Here is a 17,952-nt window from a genome sequence, read left to right as displayed (position 1 = left end):
AGAGGGGAGGGCAGGGGCAGGGCTGGGCAAGGGCAGGGCCTGGCAGGGCAGGGCATTAAGTCCAAAGTAGGCCAAAGAAAGGAACTAGTGCCCATCACAGCCACTGAAGAAACAGAAAACCGGGCCCTGGAGAAAGGAGGACCCACGGTGGGGTCTGTGAACGCCCTGATATTGACCAGCCTGAGTGGAAGTGGGGTCCCTGTAGGGGGGCTGCTGAAGGCTCTGCCACAGGCCCTGTTCACACCGCATCCCCCTACTTCTGTGCTCCTTTGTCCCCTTGTCTGCCTGTCCTTCTGTCTGTCCCACCGCACTCTGTCTTGACCACTGTGTCTTTATAACAAGCCCGGAATGAAGAGCTATGGGAGCGACAGGAAGTGAGCGAGGAGACAGACCGCGCCCTGCACCCCGCGCCCCGCACCCCGTGCCCGGCCCCGCGCCCTGCCCCGCGCCCCGCGCCCAGCACTGCGCCTTCGCAGGACGGTTCGGGCCATCTCCGGCATTTCTGCATTTCCACACAGCGTTTTCTCCCCAAAGCCTGCTGGCCTTCTGGGGGTGGGGGTGGGGAAGGGTGGGGTGCTGGCTCTGTAAATCCACTCGGGGCAGGGCTGAGCCCCTCATCCACGGTGACGGGGTCCCCAGGTCTTCTTGCGCCCCGCGCGGCCACGTCCTCGTGGTCCTGGGGCCCCCATGAGTTCCAGCCTCCCTGCTGAGGCGGCCCCGGGGTGGGGAGGGACTCCCGCTTCAGGAAGTCTGGGTCTCTGGGCTGGGCAGAGTGGGGTGAACGGCAGGCACCCCCTTATATCTGGGGTGTGGTTTACATTGGCACACCTGCCCTGAATGCAAGAAAACCGATTCCTGTTAAGAACATGAACCGCAATCGTGTGCTCCCCCGGGCTTGCGCTCCGGGGCGGCTGGGCGGGGCTGGGCAGGGTGGGGCGGGGCTCCGGCGGGGCGGGGTGGGGCGGGGCGGGGTGGGGCGGGGCTCCGGCGGGGCGGGGGTGGGGCGGGGCTCCGGCGGGGCGGGGTGGGGCGGGGCTCCGCGGGGCGGGGTGGGGCGGGCGGGGCTCCAGCGGGGCGGGGCTTCTCAGGGTGGAGCAGGGACGGGGTGGGGCGGGGCTCCGTCGGGGCGGGGCTCCGGCTGGGCGGGGCTCCGGCGGGGCGGGGCTGGGCGGGGCTACGCCGGGCGCTTCCATCCCCACAGAGGACACTGGGCCCCCGTGGCCCTGTGCTCCCTACAGAAAGCTGACCTTGGAAAAGCGGGTTGAAGGAGAATGGATGGATGGTTCTAGAATAACAAGAGCTGCAGGCCTAGCTCAGGGGTCCAGCATTGACCTCTCAAATGAAAGAAGTAAAGCTAAGCTAGGCGGCTGAGCTCTGGGGACGAGCGTGAAGCCAGGCCAGGCAGGAAAGCCGGAGACTCCTCTCCAGTTCACCGCTTGGGTAGAGGGGCAGCGTGCCAGCCTTGAGCACAAAGCCTAAGAGGCGGTGCCCAGGCCCCGAATTGAAGCCCTAGGACCAACACACACTCGCGTGCACACACATATGCACGTGCACACACACGCTTGCACACACACACACAGGGACTGGGAATTCGTGGCTCACACCTGTAACCCTAGCTATTCGGGAGGCTTAAATCTGAAGATTGCAGTTCAAAGCCAGCTTGGGCAGAAAAGTCCTTGAACCTTCATCTCTAATTAGTGACCAAAACCTCAGAAGTGGGGCTGTGGCTCCAGTGGCAGGGCATTAGCCTTGAGCAGCAAAGCTCGGGGGCAGCGCCCGGGCCCCGAGTTCTGGCCCCCGCACCGGCGTATGTGCACACACGCCCTTTCTGTTAAGAATTGAAACCCTCAAGGAAGAAAGGCGCGTTGCTGGCACGCCGGGCACGGACGCCCGGGCCCTGCCGTGGCTGTGGGCGGGCCTGGAGGAGGGCCCGGGTCCCCACCATGCAGCCTGCCGCCCGCGTGGTCCCCGGGGCCAGCCCCGCACCACCACGGGGCCCCCCAGAGACAGGAGCACAACGCCCAGCTCACTCGGGATTTGAACCCCGGCCGGCTGCCCCGAACCCTGCGCAGCGGTGTCTGAGGGGTGGGGGGGGACAGGGGCATGTCCCACGACGTGTGGCCCGCACGTGTGCCCCCGCCCAGCCTGGCACACCGGCTGAGCCGCCTCCAGGGCGGGGGCGGGGGCAGTGCTGGCACGGCGGGCTCAGGGGAGAGCGGCCGGGCTGCCCCAGGCTTCGCCTCCGCCCCCGCACCAGGCGGCCCTTCTCTGCTGCGGAGCTGATCGGAGCTCCTGGCGGTGTTTACTCTCAGCTGCTAATTTCACGAGTTTGCCGAAGGCTGTCATTTTGAAGGGGAGCGTGTTCAAACAGTCGCAGTGACTCAGACCCTGGCCTAGCACCCCGGGAGTCACCGCAGCCTGGAGCCGGCCTAGCACCTCCTGCAGTCACGGTGCCTGCGGCCTGGTGGTGGAGTCCGGGGGGAGCCTGGTGGACTGCTGGCCCCTGAGCCGCCCCGCCCCGCCCCTGGGCGCCACCCCGCGGTCCCTTGCTGGGGATGGGGTCAGGCTCCCGGGGGACCTTGTCTAAGATGGAGGTATGGTGGGGGCCACAGATCCAAGGCTCTCTGCTCCCACCCTCCATACCGGCAGCTCTGCCCGGCCCCCACGCCAGCCCCTCCTCGGGGGCTCGGGGTGGGCTCGGGGTCCCCCCTGCGTGGCGGGGGTGCTGGGCGGCAGGATGGCTTTGGTTTCGGGCACCCTGAGCCAGGGCGGCTTTGCCCCCGGTGCCGAGTGCGGGACGCGGGAGCCGAGGAGCCGAGCTCCGGGCGGGGGCGCAGCAGGCCGCGCGGAGGCCGCTGGGTCTGTGACGCGGGGCCGGGGCTTTGGGCTGCCGCGGGAGCTTACGGGGCCACGTCAGAGTCACCCCCAAGTAGTCACGCCCTCCCGGATGTCTCTCCGTGCCAGGCAGGAAGAGGAAATGAGCTCTCAAGGCAGAGGGAAACTGGGGGGCAGGAGGGAGGTGTACCGCCTGGGACTGGAACTCGGGGCCTGGGCGCCGTCCCTGAGCTGCTCCCCCAACACTAGTGCTCTACCACTTGGGCCACAGCTCCACTTCCAGCGTTTGGAAGTCAATTGGAGATAAGAATCTCAGACTTTCCTGCCCTGGCTGGCTTCAAACTTCCATCTTCAGATCTCAGCCTCCTGAGTAGCTGGGGTGACAGGCGTGCGCCCCCAGAGTCCGGACGGAGAGCTGGAATACTGGAAGTCAAAGGAGCCGACTGGAAAAGGCTGCGCGCTGTCCGCTCCGGCTCGGACCCTCTGACAGAGTGGGCTGAGAAGGAGGGAGGGAGGAGCAGGGCTGGGGGGGCAGGTGCTGCTCCCCTGGATCGGATGGGTGGGTGGACACAGGGCACTCCTCATTTGCTAAGACCCAAAGAGCATGCAAGACCAAGAGTGAGCCACAGGAAGTTAATAACAATGTATCCATACCGGCCATTAAAGTCATAATTAAAATTGTCTATGACTGGGCACTGGTAATCTGCCCTCCTAGCTACTCAGGGTCAAGGTTTGAAGCCAGCCGGGCGGGAAAGCCCACGAGACTCATCTCCAATTAACCACAAAAAGCCACAGGTGGAGCTGTGCATCAAGTGGTGGAGTGTTCCGGGCTGGTGTCTTGTCCCAGGCTGGTGTCTTGTCCCAGGCTGGTGGCTTGTCCCGGGCTGGTGGCTGTCGCAGGCTGGTGTCTTGTCACAGGCTGGTGGCTGTCGCAGGCTGGTGTCTTGTCCCGGGCTGGTGGCTGTCGCAGGCTGGTGGCTGTCGCAGGCTGGTGGCTTGTCCCAGGCTGGTGGCTGTCACAGGCTGGTGTCTTGTCCCGGGCTGGTGGCTGTCGCAGGCTGGTGGCTGTCGCAGGCTGGTGGCTTGTCCCAGGCTGGTGGCTGTCACAGGCTGGTGTCTTGTCCCGGGCTGGTGGCTTGTCCCGGGCTGGTGGCTGTCGCAGGCTGGTGTCTTGTCCCAGGCTGGTGGCTTGTCCCAGGCTGGTGGCTGTCACAGGCTGGTGTCTTGTCCCGGGCTGGTGGCTGTCACAGGCTGGTGTCTTGTTGCAGGCTGGTGTCTTGTCCCAGGCTGGTGTCTTGTCGCAGGCTGGTGGCTTGTCGCAGGCTGGTGGTCTTGTCCCGGGCTGGTGGCTGTCGCAGGCTGGTGGCTTGTCCCCGGCTGGTGGCTTGTCCCAGGCTGGTGGCTGTCACAGGCTGGTGGCTTGTCCCGGCTGGTGGCTTGTCCCAGGCTGGTGGCTGTCACAGGCTGGTGTCTTGTCCCGGGCTGGTGGCTTGTCCCGGGCTGGTGGCTGTCACAGGCTGGTGGCTGTCACAGGCTGGTGTCTTGTCCTAGGCTGGTGGCTGTCGCAGGCTGGTGGCTTGTCCCTGGCTGGTGGCTGTCGCAGGCTGGTGGCTGTCCCGGGCTGGTGGCTGTCGCAGGCTGGTGGCTTGTCCCGGGCTGGTGGCTGTCGCAGGCTGGTGGCTTGTCCCGGGCTGGTGGCTGTCGCAGGCTGGTGGCTTGTCCCTGGCTGGTGGCCTAGCCCAGGCTATGGCTTGTCCTGGGCTGGCCCCACCAGACTGTCCTGGGTGGGTGGTGACAAGGGGCCTCCCAGACGGAAGCCTCCGGGCCCAGAGCTTGGGAGCGAGGTGTCTGATCCCTGGGGAGCAGGCGCCGCTCCCTGGAGGATTCGTCCTCGGTTGTTGAGGCTGAAGCACGCGGTAAGTCACTTGCTGTGGCGGAGCGGGCGGGAGCGACGCGGCGTCCTGACTCCGGGGCTGTGTGTGTGAGCTCACCCAGCCCCCCTCGCCCAGGGGAGGGCAGATCCGGGGGCCCCGGGCACCCTCGGAGCCGAGCCCCCGGTCCTGCTGGAGGGACTCCGGAAGCAGGGGCGCATCGGGGAGTCCGGTGGCAGAGCTGCCTGGGGCCGGGCCTGAGCAGGGGCGGCGGCGGCTCTGTCAGCCCCGGGCGCGGCCTCCAGAGGTGGCCATGACTGAGAGGGGAGACGCGGGCCGGGGGGGCCGGGGGCCGCAGGGCGGTCTCCACAGCAGGGCGGAGGCGTGGGGGGGTGCCGAGAGGCCCCGGCAGCCGTCCAGGGCACGGGGCCTGGCAGGACGCGGGCACCCCACCCCACCGCTGCACGGGGGCCCGGGGCCGTGCGGGAGATGCCCCCCCCCGGGGCCGCCCGGCGGTGAGCGCTGCTCTTCTGGGCTTGGTCATCTGACGAGGGAGGGGGATGGGAAAGGACCGGGGACGTCCCCCAGGCCGCAAGCGTGCCGCCACCGCCCTGGCTCTGGGAGGAGCTCGGAGGCGCCCGGGCCCTTTGGAGTTGGGGGTTGGACGCTTCGGTGCAAGCTGGCCGGGCCGCGGCTTGCAGTTCCCGAGAGCTCATCTCCAGTGCATCGCAGAAGAAGCCCCGAGTGGAGCTGAGGCTCAAGCGGTGGAGCGCCGGCCTTGAGTCGGAATAGCTCAGGGACAGCGCCCAAGGCCTAGGTTCAAGCCCCGGGACTGGCACGCGCGCACGCGCACACAGAACGCAAGCGGGGCGTGCAGTGCAGGACCACGGTCTCCATTCCCTGGAGGCATCAGGAGAGGCTGATCGTCCTGGGAGGGAGGCTCGTGAGTTCAAAGCCGGGCTGCGCTATGTACGAGTCCCTTCTTAAGGCCCCACCAGCCCACGGGCAGCCATGGTGGCACCCAGCCATGGAGACGGGATAGCTACACGGGTCCCCAGGGGCAGGCAGGGCCCCGCGACTTCCGCTTCCTGTCAGTGGGAGGCCGAGGCACTGTGGAGGTGGCCAGCCGGGCCGGGCCGGGCCGGGCGGGGGGTGGGGGGTTCCCTCCCCGCTGGGCCCTGCCCCTGGCAGGAGATGGGACCCAGGTGACACCGGTGCGTGGAACCCACTGGCCACAGCGCACGCGTCCGTGTCCCCGGCCCAGATCCTCCGAGCTGACCCCGGCCTGCTGCTTGAGGCAGAGCCGGTGGCCTGGGAGTGTGGCCTGTGGCCTGCATGGGGAAGGTTCTAGAAGGCCCCGTGGCTGCTCCCTGCCCCTCTCCCAGGCCAAGGCGGCGGGGCGCCCCGGGCCTCGGGGAGGCGTTGGCCTCCTTAAGTAGCCTCGCACACCCAGACCCCACCGTGGTCAGCCATGGTCAGAAAACGTGCCTGGAAGATTCCAGAAACCAACTGTGCTGGAGTTTTCAAGGGCCGTGCCAGGCAGTGTGATGGAATCGAACCCGGCACCCGGCCGCTGTCCCCTGGGACCTCAGTCCGCCCGCGGGTGGTGAGCTGGCGCCGTGGGTGCTGCCCGCCCACCACCCGCAGCAGGCGCCGGTCACGCGGCCAGGGCCGTGGCGTCGGCGCTCAGGGCCAGGGACGCCCGCGTCGCTTCATGGCGGCCCAAGCAATTCAGAGGCACCGAATCCATAGGCCGCTCTTCAGGAGCACGAACCGAACGCCGCCGGGGTCGCGGGGTCGCGGCCTTTGGTGTGCGCCCGGGCCCGGGGCGCTTGCGGGGACCGGCGGGGCGTCCGAATCCCCCGGGGGCAGCGCGGAGCGGCGCTCGGCAGGCTGGGGCCCGGGCTCCTGGCCGCACGCGGGCCCTGCCCTTCCCCGCGCGGCGCTGCCCTTCCCCGCGCCGCGCTGCCCTTCCCCGCGCCGCCCTGCCCTTCCCCGCGCGGCCCTGCCCTTCCCCGCGCCGCGCTGCCCTTCCCCGCGCCGCCCTGCCCTTCCCCGCGCGGCCCTGCCCTTCCCCGCGCGGCCCTGCCCTTCCCCGCGCGGCCCTGCCCTTCCCCCGCGCGGCCCCTGCCCTTCCCCCCACGCGGCCCTGCCCTTCCCCACGCAGGCCCTGCCCTTCCCCGGGCCGCCCTGCCCTTCCCCGGGCGGCCCTGCCCTTCCCCGCGCGGCCCTGCCCTTCCCCGCGCGGCCCTGCCCTTCCCCACGCGGGCCCTGCCCTTCCCCGCGCGGCCCTGCCCTTCCCCGCGCCGCCCTGCCCTTCCCCGCACGGCCCTGCCCTTCCCCGCGCCGCCCTGCCCTTCCCCGCGCGGCCCTGCCCTTCCCCCGCGCCGCCCTGCCCTTCCCCGCGCCGCCCTGCCCTTCCCCGCGCCGCCCTGCCCTTCCCCCACGCCGCCCTGCCCTTCCCCGCCCGGGCCTGCCCTTCCCCGCGCGGCCCTGCCCTTCCCCGCGCGGCATGGGGGCCTCCCAGCCGGCCCTGCCCCCACCCCGCTCCCGACGGCCATGGCGCCGCCCTGCCCCGTGTGGAGGAGAAGCCGCCGCCGCTGGAGCTGGAGGCCAAGGGTGCGATGAGCCAAGGCCCACTGCTCCTTTTTAAAAAAATGCTGTGCCAGTCCTGGGGCTTGAACTCAGAGCTGGGCTCTCGCTTGAGCCACAGCCCTACTTCCAACTTGCGGTGGCTAGTTGGAGACAAGAGTCACATGGACTTATTGGCCTGGGCTGGCTTTGAACCTCCTTCCCTCCCACTGGGCCCCACCCCATGACCTCCCTCCCTCCCTCCCACTAGGCCCACCCCAATGACCTCCCTCCCTCCCTCCCACTGGGCCCCACCCCAATGACCTCCCTCCCTCCCTCCCACTGGGCCCCACCCCATGACCTCCCTCCCTCCCTCCCACTGGGCCCCACCCCATGACCTCCTCCCTCCCACTGGGCCCCACCCCAATGACCTCCCTCCCTCCCTCCCACTGGCCCCACCCCAATGACCTTCCTCCCTCCCTCCCACTGGGCCCACCCCAATGACCTCCCTCCCTCCCTCCCACTGGGCCCCACCCCAATGACCTCCCTCCCTCCCTCCCACTGGGCCCACCCAATGACCTCCCTCCCTCCCACTGGGCCCCACCCAATGACCTCCCTCCCTCTCACTGGGCCCACCCCAATGACCTCCCTCCCTCCCTCCCACTGGGCCCCACCCCAATGACCTCCCTCCCTCCCTCCCACTGGGCCCACCCCAATGACCTCCCTCCCTCCCTCCCACTGGGCCCCACCCAATGACCTCCCTCCCTCCCACTGGGCCCACCCCAATGCCCTCCCCTCCCTCCCACTGGGTCCCACCCCAATGACCTCCCTCCCTCCCTCCCTCCCACTGGGCCCACCCCAATGACCTCCCTCCTTCCCACTGGGCCCACCCCAATGCCCTCCCTCCCTCCCTCCCTCCCACTGGGCCCCACCCCAATGCCCTCCCCTCCCTCCCTCCCCTCCCACTGGGCCCCACTCTAATGGCCTCACCTCCTGTTCCCTTCCACGGGAGGATTTGCCCAAAACCGTAGCAGGGACGCCGTGGCCCTGGCTAACTTGAGGGTCACCTGCAGTCACTCGGCACGCATTCCTCGCGGGCAGGCAGCGGCGGGGGACCCTCACGCAGGGCCTCTCCACGCAAGTGCAAGGGGCGGTGGCAGGCTGGGCTCCCCCCCCCCCGCCCCGCCTCTGCTCCCTCCGGCAGCGGGCTCCTGACCCCGGCCGCCCTCAACAGCCCAGCAGGTGCACACCCAGGGGCTCATGGGACGAGGGACCCCGCGCGTTGGCCCTCCCCCTCATGCCCTTGCCTCTGGCCGTCGGGGTCCAGACCCAGGCTCGGGGTCCTCAGGATCGCGGGGGGCAGTGCTTGCTTAGCCCCCGGGTGCGTCGCAGTGCCCAGGCCGCCCCCCCCCCCCGCCTGCTGGGGAGCCGGCCCCCCGGAGCCAGCCCACACACTGACGCAGCCGCGGCTTATTTTAGACCGAGCCTCATGCTCCGCCGAGTCCAACAGACTCAACTTTAACGAGAAGCACGACGAGCCCGGCCCGCCCGCCGCGCGCAGCTGCCGCACTTCCGGCCTCCCGGAGCGGGGCGAGGGCCCGGGGGTCGCTGGGTGCCAGGCCGGCCCTGGGGCGCTGAGGAGGGTGCAGGCGGGGCCGGGGCCCATCCGTGCGGCCCGCGTGGCGCCGGGGAGCCCGGGGGGGCGGCGTGGCGCCGGGGAGCCCGGGGGGGCGGCGTGGCGCCGGGGAGCCCGGGGGGGCGGCGTGGCGCCGGGGAGCCCGGGGGGGCGGGGGGGCGGCGTGGCCCTGGGGAGCCCGCGGGGGGCGGCGTGGCTCCGGGGAGCCCGCTGGGGGCGGGGGGCGGCGTGACACAGGCCCCCAGCCGCTGGCGCCATGCCCTGAGCAGGGGATGAGCGGTCGCCAGGGCCATGGGCAGAAGGGCGGGTGCTGGGCAGATGGAGGCCAGGCCAGGCGGATGGGCAGCGGGTGGGCGCGCGATGGAGGGAGGGTGGGCGGGAGGGTCATGGGGGAAGGCGGAAGTGGCCCCGGGGGCTCCCCTTGGCTGGGGGTACGGTCTCCGCGACCCCAGCCTGCTGGGCACGGACAGAGGGGGCAGAGCAGAAGGCCGCGGTTGGGTTTCGGGGATCACCTGACTGTGGAGGCGCAGTGGCTACAGTTGCAGGAAGAGAATTGCTGATCTGTGACCCCCCCCCCCCCCCGCCCCGCCGTGGTCGCCAGGCCCGAGTGACAGCCCGGACAGCAGGGCGGGTGCCTGGCTGGCCTGGGTCACCTGCGCCCTTGGCGATGCTGGCCAGGTGTCTCTGCCCGTGGCGTCACCCAACAGGGGGGCCCTGGGCTCCCTTCAGAGATGCGGGGAGCTGGCCCACGTGCTTGTGGAGTCCATGCTGTGGAATAGTACTCTGCTGAGAAAAAGAGATGACGCGTGGACGGGTGGAGGAGCCCCCCTGGGGGACGCCCAAGGCGGCCGCGTGCTGTCTGCTCCGGGGCCCGGCCGGAGCCCACGAGTGTGCGGGGCCCGAAGGCGCTGGGCCTGGCAGGGGGAGGCCGTGCAGAGCGGCGCCAGGGGCAGGTGTGGCGGAAGCGCCCGGGCCCCTGTGTGGCATCCGCAGCGCCCACGAGGCCCCTTGGGAACAGAGGCCTTCCAGGACCTTCCAGGTGGAGCTGGAACCTGCACGGGCCGTGCGGAGGGCTCCGGGGTGGGCGCCAGGAGAGCGCGGGCGGCCCCGCTGTCCCCTCCGCACCCACTCGCGTTCCTGAGCTCCTGGGCTGGGGGTCCGCACCCACTTGCGTTCCGTGACTGAGATGCCACGGGCTGCTGAGAGGCGGGTCCGCCCCCCCCCCCCCCCCCCGCCTCCACTCCATGGGCTTTGTCCTTGGCGCTTGACCTTGAGGGCCGGGTGCTGCGGGGACTCTGGGGCCCCTCCCCATGGGCAGTGCGCGCGGCTGCCCGCGTGGGGGGCGTTAGGAGAGTGAGGCGCACGGACTCGACGGTCGACAGGGGAGGAACAGCGAGGGGCGCGGACCTCCGCCCGGGCTTCGAGGTTGTGCCGGGGGTGGACTGGAGACCAGGCTTCCATGGGGTCTGAGCAAGGGGCGGGGGCGGACGAAGGAGCCGCTGGGTCTGGGGAGTTGGGGCTCCTCCATCTGGCCCACGAGGGCCCGGGTGAACCGCCCGCCCGCACACAGCGCAGGTTCGCGTGGACCTGGGGTTCTGCCGGGTGTCCGCATGCGCCGGGGGCAGTGGGGGGGGCGGTCCTTCTGGGTGGGTCAGGCCCCAGGCACCTCCTCCGCCCATCCCGGCCTGCTGGGTGTCTCTGCTTGCCGGAGCTCCAGTGCCTGGGGACACCCGCCCAGGGGCCTGTGCGAGCGTGGGAGCCTCGTCAGACGCAGAGCCGGGGACGCGGGTGCGGCTCAGATGGCTGAGCGAGCACGCGCGAGGCCCTGAGTTCAAATCCCAGCAGGCGGCCTCGCGCTGGCAGATGTCTGGTCGGCGACCCCAGGAGGGGTCTCGGGTCGTGCTGGGCTCCCAGGAGCAGGGCCTGGAGAGGCCTCCAGTCCTGGGGGGCCCTTCGGGGCCACGGTGGACAGAAGGCAGAGGTGTACAGAGGCAGAGCCCTGAGCCGGGGCTGCCCGAGACCCCAGGCGGCGGCCGGCAAGGCCGGTGCCCGGCTCCTCCTCGGGCAAGGTCACCCCATGGCCATCTGGGGTTTGTGAGTCCACAGAGGCCGACCCGGCCTGACCCAGCGTGTCCTTCCCTGCTGGCCCGAAGGAACCAGGTGACCCGGGCCTCCGTCCAACACCAGCCCCGCACACGTCCAAGCCACCCTCCCCCGGGCCCTTCCCCCACACCCTGCCCCCGGAGGGCGGCCGGCCCGGGACTGGGCTCTGGTGGGAAGGCTGGGCGAGGAGCTGGTGGAGCCCCTGGCACCCACGCAGGCCAATGTTCCCCGACACCCGGGGGGAGAGCGCGGGGCCCTGGCTCTTCCTTCCCGCTGTTTGTGTTGACAGCGCATGTAAGCGCACTGAGCCCCGCCCGGGAGCCGGCCAGCCCCCCAGTCACGCGTCCTCCCGTGGGGCGTCTCCAGGATGTGTTGTTACGTGGGAAAGGCAAGGAGGGGGGAGACGGCAGGCTGCCTTCCCGGGGGCACACGTGCTCACAAGAGCTGCACACACGCACACCCACACGCAACATTTGCTCACTTCTTCCTTTGAACGGAAGGGTATGTCTGATGGTTTTGGTGTGCCCGGGCCTGGGACTTGAACTCAGGGCCTGGGTGCTGACCTTGAGCTTTTTTTTCTTGCTCCAGGCCGGAGCTCTACCACTTGGGTCCCAGCCCCCCTTAATTGGCCCCCAGATCCCCGCCTCCTGAGCGGCTGAGCGCACTGGTGAGAGCCGCCCGAGCCCAGCCCGGCGGGCTGAATTTTGAACTTCACTGTTGCTCTGGGTGAGGAGGAGGGGGGTAAGAAGTTAGACTAGACTTTTCTGAATAGGAGCTTTGTACGTTTTGCAGCTGCGGAGGTTTCTCGTGTACTGGTCGAGCGGTGAAGGCTTTTTTAAATCTCTGAAACTCCAAAAAGAAAGTCGTGTCAGTGAGCGTGACTACAAATTAAGTTGCGGGCACTAACAAGCACAAACCGTTTCCAGCGACGGTCTGTGTCACCCCAACGGCGGAGAAACCCTCATCTGTTGGCAGTGGTACCTTGTCCGTGGCGGCACTTGTGAGTGACAGGCTAAACGATAAGCAGGTGATGGAGTGCTTAGTGCTTAGTGATTCCCACAGTCTCGGAACAGAGATGTGAAGTCGAAGAACTGAGCCCCCGGCCGCCCGAACTCCAGTGGAGACCACAGCCCAATCCAGAGAGCCAGGAACATGGCAGGCGGGGGTTCAGGGCCTGGCACCGCGGCTCACGCCTAAATCCTAGCTACTCAGGAGACTCAGGTGTGAGAATCTCAGTTCAAAGCCAACCCCGGGCACGTAACAAAACGCCAGAAGTGGAGGTGTGACTCCAGCCCCGCAGGAGTGCAAGGCCCCCGGTGCTGGCACCAAACCCCCAAACCTGCCTAAAGCTCGCTGTGCCGCGTCGATGGTCCTCACTCTCTGCGGTTTCGCCTTTCCGCGGCGTCCGCCGTTACAGGAATCACGCGCGGCCTCCGCAGAGGCAGTCACCACGCGGAGGGGTGTGCAGGAGCTGTGAACCTCCTGCCTCTGCTCCCAGAGCTGCGCCCCAGGCCTGAGCCGCCAAGTCCGCCCGGTTGCCGCGGCTGGAAACGCGTCTAGCGCAGCCTCGCCGACCTCCCGCCGCCGCCGCCTCCCGCGCTGCTTCCTGTTTGCTGAACTGAACGTTTGCAACGATTCTTGTCTTCGGTGTCTTTAACGGTCTATTTTGCACAACATGCGCTTTTAAATGGATGGTCCAACCTGTCCATCTGTTCTTCCATCTGGGCTTTTCTCCTGCACCGTCTTCCAGGGGTTTGTGGCTGGGACGCCCTGGGGGTTAATGCAAGGTCTAACGCCCGCTTCACCTTGTGCACGTGAGCGTCCAACTGTCCACCCTTTCCCCAGTGAATTGCCTTTGCCCTTGTCAAAGATCAGCCCGCCAGACTCCTGTGGGTGGGCTTCCTGACGCGTTTGTTCCGTGGACCTGCCCGTCCGGCCCTTGCCGGGGCCCCGCCGTCTTGCTCGCTGTAACTTCAGTGTAAGTCTCGAGGTCGCGCGGTCTCGGCTCCCTTTGCCCTCTGTCAGGGCTGCGTTGGCTATGCTGGGTCTTTTACCTTTCCACACAAACTTTGTGAGAGTTGGTTCGTTAGTGTTCATGAGCTAGCAGGCTGAGCAGCAGTCAGCGTCTCGGAGGCCAGTCCTGTTTATGAGCTGCCTCGCAAGAGTCCCCAGCATGTGACGAGAGAACGAGCATAAAAGACGAAGCCCAAAGCAAACACAGCACAGGAGATGGGAGCAAACACTGCGCGCGGAGAATGAGATGGAGAAAATATATTATTAATATGCCTGATGAGATCAAAGAAGACGCTGCCGCCTTGAAGTGAGAACAAAATGCTCCTTTAGAAAAGAACATTCAGAGAACAAAATAAGAGTTCTGGAAATTAAAAATATTAGAGCAGATGTGAGTATTTTGATAGATGGACTAGAAGATAAAACAGAGATGATTATGTAAAATCAAAGGGGAACGCGAAGGAAACGAGAAGGCCATTCCAGAAGGAGGGCCGTGGGTAAAGCCAGGCCCTGGAGATGGGGAAGAGGGAACTGTGTAGGGGCTGAGGAAACCGGACGGAGCAGGACCCGCCCAGGGGCAGAGGGCACGGCTACCCACGAGGCCCCGGAGGCCCAAACACGGCTGCCCCGTCAGAGCCGCAGGCACAGCAGTGGAACAGCAGCATTGGCCAGGACCCCTGGGGCCAACCACAAAGCAGCAGCACCCTCCAGGTTCCGCCAGCCTCATGGGTCTTTCTGGGTTCGTCCACACGCTGTCGGCCTGAGCAGGGTATTAAACTCCCTCCTCTGTGTGAGGAGCTGCCCCTCTCTCTTTAATTCTGCCCACTTGGCGTCATCCTATCAGGGCCCTGTGAGTAGATGCCTCTGTGTGTGCGATTGCCCCTCCCTGCTTGTGAACTGTAAGCTTTCACCGTTAGGAAGTGTCCCTCCTCACGGAGAGTACATTTCCTTGAGTGACAATTTCATTGACATGTAATTCACAGAGTCTACGAATGGACCTTCTAAAAGGTATAATCCGGTTGTATACCATTAGCACTGGGTAACTTTAGAACCTGTCACCTCTTATAAAAGGAAACCTGGTGGGGATTGGAGGCGTGGCTCAATTGGTAGAGAACCAGTCAAGGAACCAAAGCATCAGGTACTGAGTTCGAGCTCAGGTCTTGGACCTGATTTAAAAAAATAAAAATAAAATCTGGTGCCCGTCAAATCCCGCTGGCAGGTGTGAGAGGCGCAGCCGCCATGCCAGGCCCACGCCCAGGCATTGGTGCTCCGAGTGGTGCTGGAACTAGCAAACCATTCTTGTGTTGGTTGAAGGCGGTGTTGTTGATAGCAGTACAGTCGCTTCACCCAGGGCCTTCTCCGTTTGTTTACTCTCAACCTCTCGGTCACTTTGTTTGATGTGTACAGACAACACGTCTGCCTCTTTCCTGTCCACTTTTCAGTAATTGTCACTGAGGTGGAAAGTTGAGTTTTTCTTCCATGGTGGCTTTAAAATTTCTGCCTTGATTCTGGATTTCAGAAAACTGACCAAAATGTGCCTCCCCATGCTTTTCTATCTTGTTTCATACTTACTGAGCTTCTTGGGTCTGTGAATTTATTTCACAACTAAGTGGGGGGAATCTGGGGCCCATGGTTGCTGGTTTTCCCGAGTACTTTCAGTGACCCATTTCGCTCCTGAAATCCTAGATAGCATTACATTAACCCTTTCTGTGTCGCCAGATGCATCCCGAAGACTGCTGGCATCTGGAAAGCTTCCCTTTCTTCTTCCTCTCCTCCCCCTCCCCCTCCCCCTCTTCCCCCTCCTCCCTCTTCCTCCCCATCCTCCTCGGGTCGGGTGGGCCCCGTGTATGTCGCTGGCTGTCCTCAGGCTCATCCACTGCAGCTTTACATTTTCAGATGTTGTATTTCTTAGTTCTACTATTTTCGTTTAGTTATTTCATTGCCGGTGTTTCCTTTACCTAAGTACTGTTACAGTAGCTGTTCTAAGTTCTCTGTCCAGGCCATCTGTGGGTTGGGGGGCTTGTGTCCTGGGGGCTCTGAGTGCTGGGGTGGCGCCTCTGCCTTCTGCTGCCTTCTCCCCAAGATTAGAGTCACATGGCCAAGTCCGTGTGCCCTGTCATGGCAGCAGCTCCCACTCACACGTGTGTGCATTAGCCTTCCCTCCCGGACACTGCGTGGTCCCCCCCTGTAGATTCTGCCAGGCATGCACCTGAGCACCCAGGGCGGTGTGCACAGTGCACGGCACCCCAGAACCGGGCGGCTGTGGCCACCCTGACTTCGCGAGTTTTCTGTGATGAACGTGGGTGAGTCCAAGGCGGGGTGCTTATGCGAACCCCGTCTGAAGTCTCCAGAGCCTTTGCAGAGGCTCTCACTGGGGTTTGAGGGTGCGAACCGTGTTTTGTTCAGACTCTGTTGTTACTTGCAGAGGAATTAGTACTAGAAGCTTACTTGAGCTTACCCTCCAACCTTGATTTTTATACCCAGCCAAAGTGTCTACTGTTAAAGGAAAGCCACTGTCAAACATAGTGCAAGCTGAAAAAACAAAAAACACTTCCATATTGAGCAAGCCACAAGACTGTGGGAGACGTTTCTTCAGGAAAAAAAGACATTAAAATACCTAATGGAGTTGAGGATTTTGAAGAGATTTACATAATTAGAGAACTGTTTGGATTTGAATTACTGTTAAGTACATAAAAAATTAAACCAATAAAAAAATTAATTTTGCTCCAGAGGAAAAATGTCAGGAAAAGACAAAGTCATCACAGTAAACGATATAGTTTAATGATACTGTAAAGGGAGGCTGGAATCCTGAGTGTTGGGCTAGTTAAAATGCTGATATAAATGTAGCGGAGGACAGCCGTGTTGGGAAGCAGGGAAGGGCCAGGCGCGGTGGCTCCCACCAGTAATCCCAGCTACACACCAGGCTGAGAGCTGAAGATTGAGGTTCAAAGCCAGCCCAGGGCAGTCAAGTGTGAGACTCTTCTCCAATTAACCACTGAAACATCCAGAAATGAAGCTGCGGCTCAAGTGGTGGAGCACCAGCCTGGAGTGACAGCACCCGGGCCCTGGGTTCGAGACCCAGCACCAGCACAAAGAAGAGAGTTGGGGAAAGAGCTTGCTAGTGGTTCTCAGGTGAGGGCATCCATGATGGCCTCCAGGGTGTTGCCAGCCTGTAGGAAACACACGGTGAAGCCAGGCGCAGGCTGTGGGGCGGGGCTTCCTGCCCAACCCTCGTGCCCCCCCACCCCTTGCTCTGGGGCCTGGGCTGTGGCGGTGAAGCCTGAAGCGCTGCTGTGCTTGCACGCGTGGTGAACGTCAAACACCACCCCGCAGCAAAGGGGTCAGTGCTGACGCGCTCGTCACTGCGACCTGGGGCGCGTAAGGTGCACATCCATGAGCCTCTGGAGTGGGGGGCAGGGGAGGGAAGCTGCAGGAGGCCTTGGGGGTGACATGAGTGGTGCTGCTGCAGAAAGCCTTGTTCAACGCCCCAAGCCCATCCCCTTGGGGAAAGGACGGGCGCTCGCAGGCGTGCGGCCCGTGGGGGGAGGGGCAGGGAAAGCCACACGGCACCCTGCGGGCATCGCTGCGGGCCCCTCACTCCTGGGAAACCCACAGCCTCTGCTCCTCAGGGGCCTGTCTCCAGGACAGCCCGCGTCAGGCCCTGGGACACTTAGGGACCATTTTACTGGCCACTGGCCGTGCTGAACGAGGGGTCCGCTTACCCAGCGGCCATGTCACACTCGCTATCTGGGAGACAGGCATCTGTGGTCTGATGGAACTCACGGTGGGTGACAGATGGGGTGCCCAGCCGCCTCCACCCTGTGCTGGCTGGATGCCTGCCGCCCCGCGCTCCCCGGCGGAGCCCGCCAGCACAGGGCCCGAGCTCTGGGTGCTCCGCGGTGGCGTGAGCTCCCCCTGCCAGGCCAGGTCCACAGGACCTGGCTGAGTCACATGACTGGAGTGCTGCCCTTGCCGTGAGCACGCCTGGCCGCTCCGCACACGGTCCCACCCTGCTGGCACCTAAAGACCCAGGACTCGCCGGGCGGGCTGGACGAGGCATCCCGAGGGCCTGCTCCCCGCTGCGGGGCGGGGGGGTCGGGGGTGCAGCCCTCCATCCCCGCGCTGGGGCAGGCCGGGCCCAAGGCCGCCGTGCGCGGCAGAGCTCGTCTCCAGCGGCTCTGGCTCCAGGGCTGGGGTGGGCAGTGAACGCTGCTGAGCAGGGGGCCCAGGTTAGAGAGACGGCCGGGCTCCATGGCCTCCCCCGCCTCCCGGGGGCCGAGCGGCCCCTCTGAGGTGGCCTGGGCTGTCTGGAGAGGCTCTGGGTGGGCCATGCTGAAGCGGCGGCGAGTGGGCTGGCATGACGCGACCCCACGCTGCCGCCCACGGCTCCTGCCCCTGCCCCGTGGCCGGGGGGGGGGGGCGCCCAATGAGCCTGTTGCCCGAGAGGCCGGCGCGTCCACCGCAGCCCGTGGGGCTCATCGCACACCCACTGTGGTGCACACGGCCACCTCTGCGGCGGCCTCCCTCTGGGGAGACCGGAGCTGCGCATTCAGCAAGGGGACTGCGGCTTTGGGGTTGAGGCCCAGCCCTGCCTCTGCTGTGGTATCCCCTGGAGAGAGAGAGAGAGAGAGAGAGAGAGAGAGAGAGAGAGAGAGAGAGAGCGCATGCGTGTGCCCCTCCATACCTGTGATAATCCTGAAGCTTGCACTCAGGGCCTGGACACTGTCCCTGATCTTTTTCTAGTCAAGGTTAGCGCTCTAGCACTTGAGCCACAGCTCCACTTCCGGCCTTTTTGGGGGGTGCCAAATTGGAGATAAGTCTCATGGGCTTTCCTGCCTGTGCTGGCTTCAAACCCCAATTCTCCTAGCTCAGCCTCCCGAGCAGGCATGATCACGGGCTCCTTCCGGCCACGCCTGCCTTGCCACA

General features: G+C 65.6%; 1 protein-coding gene across 1 annotated transcript in view; it reads left to right on the top strand.

Annotated features, from left to right (window-relative positions):
• Shank2 (SH3 and multiple ankyrin repeat domains 2) overlaps positions 1-17,952 on the top strand; it is a 221,363-nt gene that overhangs the window by 178,693 nt on the left and 24,718 nt on the right.

This window comes from Perognathus longimembris, chromosome 13 (genome assembly GCF_023159225.1).
Source record: "Perognathus longimembris pacificus isolate PPM17 chromosome 13, ASM2315922v1, whole genome shotgun sequence".
Classification (NCBI taxonomy): Eukaryota; Metazoa; Chordata; class Mammalia; order Rodentia; family Heteromyidae; genus Perognathus; species Perognathus longimembris.
This window is presented reverse-complemented; position numbering and strand designations above follow the sequence as displayed.